Raw genomic sequence first — 7329 nt, 5'->3', positions numbered from 1 at the left:
TACAGTGACTCGAACGCGCCGAGATCCGGATGGCACCGAGGTGGTGTCCAGCAAATTGCCGCACTGGTGTGGCCATCCTACAATGCTGCGCCGAAAGACGGCGTGTCCAGCTGAGTTGCGGTCACTGTTGCGGTACAGTGAGTCGAACGCGCCGAGATCTGGATGGCCCCGATGTTGTGTCCAGCAAGTTGCCGCACTGGTGTGGCCATCCTACAATGCTGCGCCGAAAGTCGGCGTGGGGTGCCCCGTTGGCTTATGAGGTGATGTCAGTAGTGGACCGATGTGTGAATAGGTCGGAACCAGCACAAGGCGCCAAGATCCGAATGGCAAGTCCTGGATGTTGAGTGCCTCAGTTGAGAGTTCTGAGCAGTGCTTGTAAGACTATCTGAAGATTATTATAAGAATCAGAGTAAGTTGAAGACTGTCTGAAGCTTATTTGCACCTTTTGCAGCTTCACTATTGCCCAAGGTGGTGTTCAGCGGAACTTTTTTCCTTTTCCTTTCTGCTTCTTTTCCTACAATCCGTTTCATCTGAAGACACGACCAGGTCCCTGAATGTGTGTAGGGGGACGCTATTGAGTGAATGAAAATGGCGGCTTGTCCAGCTGAATTGCGGTCACTGTTGCGGTACAGTGAGTCGAACGCGCCGAGATCCAGGACCGATGTGTGAATAGGTCGGAACCAGCACAAGGCGCCAAGATTCGAATGGCAAGTCCTGGATGTTGAGTGCCTCAGTTGAGATTTCTGAGCAGTGCTTGTAAGATTGTCTGAAGCTTATTTGCATCTGCTGCAGCTTCACTATTGCCCTTGTGTGGCCAAAGGTCGCACATGACATAGGCGGCCGGCTCCCGAGGTCCGGCGGAACTTTTTGCCTTTTCCTTTCTGCTTCTTTTCCTACAATCCGTTTCATCTGAAGACACGACCAGGTCCCTGAATGTGTGCAGGGGGACGCTATTGATTGAATGAAAATGGCGGCTTGACACAAAGCTGACTCAAGCGTTACTGTTGATGCTATACAGACAAAAATTGGTTTTCAGTTTGTACATTCTTCAGGTTTTTTTTTTCCATCCAAGTCTGATTGAGAGTTTGTAGAAAAATGGCTTCAGATTTTCCACATACTACTCTTCAACATTCTTCCTAAATGTAACAATGTGAAACTCACTAGGAGAACGGCTGTTTCTGTTTCCTTTCAAAATGCTGCCAACAATATTTTCTGAATGGAAGACACCATCTTGTAGCATAAAGGGCCGAAAGGGGTTCTGGTCTGGCCGATGGTTGGTGGAGACATTTTGACTATATCTTGGACCTGCCCGGCCTCGCCCAAAATGGCGCCGGTATAAATGGGACTCGTAACTCCTTGCCCGCAAATGTATATCTAGAAAATGTTATTGTAAGTGGCCCTGTCCTATTTTAATTACAAAATGTATGTCCACCGATTCCGCAACTGTTAGACACCTTAGTTCTTGCAACCTAATGGCCCGCTCGTTACGTTCCTCTACAGTGTAAATGTCTCCTCATCATATACGATTTCAGTTTGCTCCGTGGCCGGCCCACGTGGTTATAGGCCCGTATTTGTATACTGACATTTTCACAATAAAGGTTTTTAAAACAAAACACGGTAGTAGTATTTACATTGGTAAAGTTTTTACTTTTAGTCACTGTTTTCGAATCAGTAAAAGGCAAGTGAAATAAAGCAGTCCAATTACATGACGGATAAAAGGTATAATATGTAGGAACGCAGTAAAGATAAATGGTCAAGGGCAGTTGTGTTTTTCATGTCTGCAACATAAAGTGATCGATAAGAATCTGATAATCAGGCGTATCGGCGACTAAGACAGCAGGCCGAATTTCTTTTACTCAACGGTTCCGTCATGGAAGGAAGAAACGCCCTTTTTCTCGAAAAAGGAATATATTTTACTTGCAAGACAGTTGTAAATTTTCCGGGAAAGTACATTAGCCTGGAATATTATAACATATGTTTGAAAAAAAAATATTGTTCGAAAACAATAAAAAGCGTAATTTTTAGGTCATATGACCAAGCTTTTCATCATTAAATTAACAAAAGTAAAATGAACCAATGAAAAGTTTTATTAACAAGTCACATGACCTGTTATGCTTACGTTACGCGCTGCGCGCTGCGCCTCGGATCACTTCCGGGTGCGCTAACGCGGCGTGTCATATAACGCATTACGCGACAACGTAGGTCAAGAATATAGTCAAAATGTCTCCACCAACCAGCGTTCAGAACACAACCCCTTTCAGCAGTCCAAAAAGTTCTGTTAAATGACAACAGAGGGGACAGGCAACAAGAACCATCAGTCAAAGAGGGGAGGGCAAGTTCTTCTCTTCCGGGTCATGTTGGGGCGCTACCGGAACTGATCGAATTGGTAGTCTACAGTGTTTCTGGATGTTTCAGACTAAAGCTGACGTCAGCATGAGACCACTACCATCTCGTAGCTCCGTCGTGGCCATTCCACGAGCAATCATGGCAGCCGCTCCCCACCAGAAGCCTGCGGGAGTCGGAGGCCCCCAAGACTTTTGTAGAATCTTCACGGCTGAGGGGACGCTTTTCGAGAATGGGACCCAAGCCCTATCAGGGAAGCGTCCGAGTTCCAAGGTGTCCCAGGGCCATTTTAGTGGACCAGGCCCAAAACCGAAGAGCCGGCCGCCATTTTGAGAGTCCTGTGGCAGCCGCCTATCGCTGCACCGCAAGAGCGGGAGCAACTCAACTACATGATGAGCGAGACGCTGTAGTCGCAAGAGCGGGCGGTAAACAGCTGAATGGCGGAAGAGGCACAGTGTAGCAAAAGCGGGCGGAATGGCAACTAAAACGGTAAAGGGGCGCCCCACTACAGCTTGTCTTCAGGTGAAACGGATTGTGGGACAAGGTCCAGAATTGAAGAGTCATCAAAAGGCAAAAAGTTCCGCCGGACCCCGGGAGCCGGCCGCCTATGTCGGGGGCGATCTCAGGCTACACCAGTGCTATAAGACTTGGGGAGGGTGTCGGAGCCAAGCGTCTTCTCCGAGTCCATGGCCATCACACCGCCCAAGTTTTCTAATGCAGTCAGGTCCACAAACGACACTCACTTACTTTGAGAATAGTGAAGCTGCAGTAGGTGGAAATAAGCTTCAGACAGTGTTACAAGCGCTGCTCAGAACTCTGAACTATGGCACCCAACATCCAGAACTTATGCTATTTGAGAATGGCAGTGACATCGAAGCATCTCAGGGACCAAAACCATTAACGTACTTTCACGTATGAAAATCTTACTTGGGGAGGGGGCAGGAGCGAAGCGCCCCCTCCCAGTCAGCGCCACCACACCGTATGTTGAAAATTTGAAGCCATCGTTCTACAAAGTCAACCAAACTTGGATTGAAAAATCTAGAAAAATGTACAAACTGAAAACCAGTTTTGGTCTGCATAGCATCAGTAGCAACTCTTGAGTCAGCTTTGTGTCAAGCCGCCATTTTGATTCAACAAAGCACAGGCATTGAAAAAGGCTCAAATTCAGAACTCTAAACTATGGCACCCAACATCCAGGAGCTTGCCATCCGGATCTTGGAGCCTTGTGCTGCTTTCGATCTATTCACACATCGGTCCACTACTGATATCATCTTATAAACCAACGTTATGTAAATAGTTTTTTAATAAAATGTTTTACCCTGTTTCTTTGCTGGTGTGTTGTCTATATTTTTAATATTTGCATAGGGTTTGTCGTTATTTTGTGCGGGATGGGTGATGGAGCCGAGCTGTCTTGCAGCCCTCATGATGTGGAGCTCAGTTCATCTCACTATTTTCGTATTTCTCATGAAGGGTTGTTCCTAATATTTCTATTTTAGCGAGGTCAAAAAGAGATCCAATTAGTGGCCTACTGATTTTGCTCGATTACTTTTATTTTTTTTACACGATTTTTCACTATCTGCAAAGACTAAACAGAGTATTGCGACTTTGTGCTTGTTTGTAAATAGAGAATGATCCAAAGAGAACCAATTCTAAAACAGTAAATGCTTGGACAACAATCAATCAAATGGAGAGACAAGCAGGCACGACGGATTAAAAAGGGGGGAAAGGCTTGCATTAACTACCGTTCACTATCTGCAAAGAGAGAGTACTACTAAGACAAAAGAGGGGAGGGGGGGGGGGTGCAGCGTTCAAAGCACATCAGCGTGCATAAATACGAAAATGTTTTCATCTATCACGTACTTGACATTTTAAAGCTTTTCATATTTGCTATTAAAAAACCAATGAAATTCACAGAAAAAACCATAGGTTATAGTGGATATATAGTTAGGAATTTGCATTTACAAAACCTTGAAAATTCAATGAAAAAACCATTGGTTTTAGGCCATATATAGTTAGGGATTTGCATTTACAAAACCTTATTTTACTCGCATAAAACCATTGAAATTCCATATATAGTTATAAGCGCTAACTATATATCGCGCACCCGCAATCCACTGCTGATGATGTCACATATTACATCATTCATGACATGGTTAGTGACATCACTGATGACATCACTGATGACATCTCAAATGACATCACTGATGACATCACTGAAAACATCTCATTTGACATGACTGATAACATCACTGATGATATCATTCAGGGGATAATACGATGAACCTCTTCAGACTCTAATATAACCTTAGATACAATCAGTGTAAACAGACACTCACAGACTGTCACTCATCCATGGAGTTACTCACACACCTAGTCAGTCATGCAAAGAATCAATCACACCTCCATTTCCTCAACTATACAGTTATACAAAATTTACTTATTCAAACATATACTAACACATATTTACTCTATTATACAATCCCTGATACAAGTTCACAATGATCCATACAGCCACTCACACATTCACTGGCTCTTATGCACAGTTATTTATATATGTCAACTCTCACATGTACTGTGTTTTACATATGTACTTACTTTGACATGTAGCACTGAGATATCCATTCACTCTCCAATGCACTCATGCACTCAGTCAACCGCCCATACAGCTGTTTCCACATGCACTTTTGAAACCATACATCTAGTGAATCAACTGCTCACACATCTATGCACAGAGTCATACACCTCCCAGCCACCTACACACACACTCAGTATCCCATACAAATACTTGGGCAACCAATCAATAACCCATATAGTTACTCATATAGCTACTTATCAACACATGCAACAGTTTACAGAACAACAGACATAATGATGTACAAATTAAGACAGTTTAGTCACTAACCCATGCACTCAGTGAGACACATTTAATCACTCACTCATACAGTCAGTCATGCACCTACTAAATCCTTCATCCAGACACTTATATATCCACTCATTCTTCAATATGTAAGAGATATTTTAACTTTACAGAAACATACAGTCACTGCATGTTGTCATCAGTGATGTCATTTGAGATGTCATCAGTGATGTCATCAGTGATGTCACTAACCATGTCATGAATGATGTAATATGTGACATCATCAGCAGTGGATTGCGGGTGCGCGATATATAGTTAGCGCTTATAACTATATATGGAATTTCAATGGTTTTATGCGAGTAAAATAAGGTTTTGTAAATGCAAATCCCTAACTATATATGGCCTAAAACCAATGGTTTTTTCATTGAATATATATATATATACCGAGAAGAGCCCCTCCAAATGAAAGGACCGAAGGACACAGTGGGGATGCAAGGTAAGCCTTTATTTTCACGCAGGTTGAAGCATAATGCATTTCGGCATTTTCATTTTCGCCTTCCTCAGATGCCTTTGCTGCATGGGATTACTTCAGCTCCCTCTCTCAAATTGAAATTGAATATATATATATTCACTGAAAAAACCATAGGTTTGACACATGTTATAGTTAGCTGGATATTTTACTCATATAAAACCAATGAAATTCCCCCGTTATAGTTACTTCAGCTAACTATAACTCGCGCGCCCGCAATGCACTGCTGATGACTTCACATATTACATCACTCATGACATGGTCAGTGACATCACTCATGACATCACTGATGACATCATCCAGTGAATGGGTGAGTTCTGAAAATTAAATATATTTTATATATGTATATCTGAAGGTTGATGGAAGAAGAATTGAGTATATAAGTGTATAAATGGCTGCTTTTTTGGTGAAAAAATAGATTGTGTAACTGACTGATTAAGTATTTCTTAATGAGTACATGGGTTAGTGAGTAATGTTTAAATATATACATATCTGTATCAGTCTCTCAGTTTCTGTGTAAGTGTCTGCATGTGTTGGTGAGTAGCTATATGAGTGATACATAATGTCTATATAGGTTATTGTTTGTTTGATTATTAGTTGGAGTGTCTAAGTGTCAATATGCTTCGTTGGGAGATCTTACGTAGTGCATAGATGCATGAATGAGTGACTTACTGTTTGTATGTGTTGTAGGCAGCATATATGCTGGACTGTATGGGTGAGTGAGTGTGTGTGGTGAGTAGGTATATAGGTTATTATTTGTTTTTTTTCTGTATGAGTGTATATATGACTGTCTAAGTGAATGAATAACTGTTTTAATAGTGTATTTCTGAGTAAGTACATATGTTGTAAACTAGTACATATAAGTTATGTGTGAGTAACTCTATGGTTGAGTGTTGGAAGAATTATGTACTGTAACCAAACACCTCTTCCTCCCCTCGATTTCAGCTCTCATATAGAGTCAAATCAGGCCTGCAGAACGAATTGAGCTTCCTGAGGCTTTCTGTGAATGTGTGCTACCTGACCTTTGGATTTTACACAGCTTTGCACGGCCGGAATGGAAAGCCCTCTGCTGGTTCTGCAGGCCGGATTTGACTATATGAGAGCTGAAATCGAGGGGAGGAAGAGGTGTTTGGTTACAGTACAGGGCTGCAGCCTGCATAGGTTCGTGCTGAACTTCTAGAAAGCAAGGCATTCACTGCGCCAGGACTAGCATCAACCCACTGAGGCTTTAAATGAATTAATTCTGCAGTGAATTGAAACGCACCCACTGGGGTAAAACACAGACGGACTTCAAACCCAAGAATGCTGTGGGAGCACCACGCCCTCTCAGGCAGGTGCCTGTGATTAAAAACTGTTGTCTGCAGCGCAAATGTTCATTGCTGTAATCTGCCACTGAAGAAAGGACTGTGGGTCCTGAAACGCGTCTGGCATGGAATTTGGATGCTTTTATCTGAGCAATGTGAGTGCTGGCAAGCTATTTGGCAATAAAAGAAACGAACAAATTGAGCTTCCTGAGGCTTTCTGTGAATGTGTGCTACCTGACCTTTGGATATATATATATATATATATATATCTGGCAAGTGGATCTCTCATGGTCCGA

This window comes from Lissotriton vulgaris, chromosome 11, assembly GCF_964263255.1.
Source record: "Lissotriton vulgaris chromosome 11, aLisVul1.2, whole genome shotgun sequence".
NCBI classification, from domain to species: domain Eukaryota; kingdom Metazoa; phylum Chordata; class Amphibia; order Caudata; family Salamandridae; genus Lissotriton; species Lissotriton vulgaris.
This window is presented reverse-complemented; position numbering follows the sequence as displayed.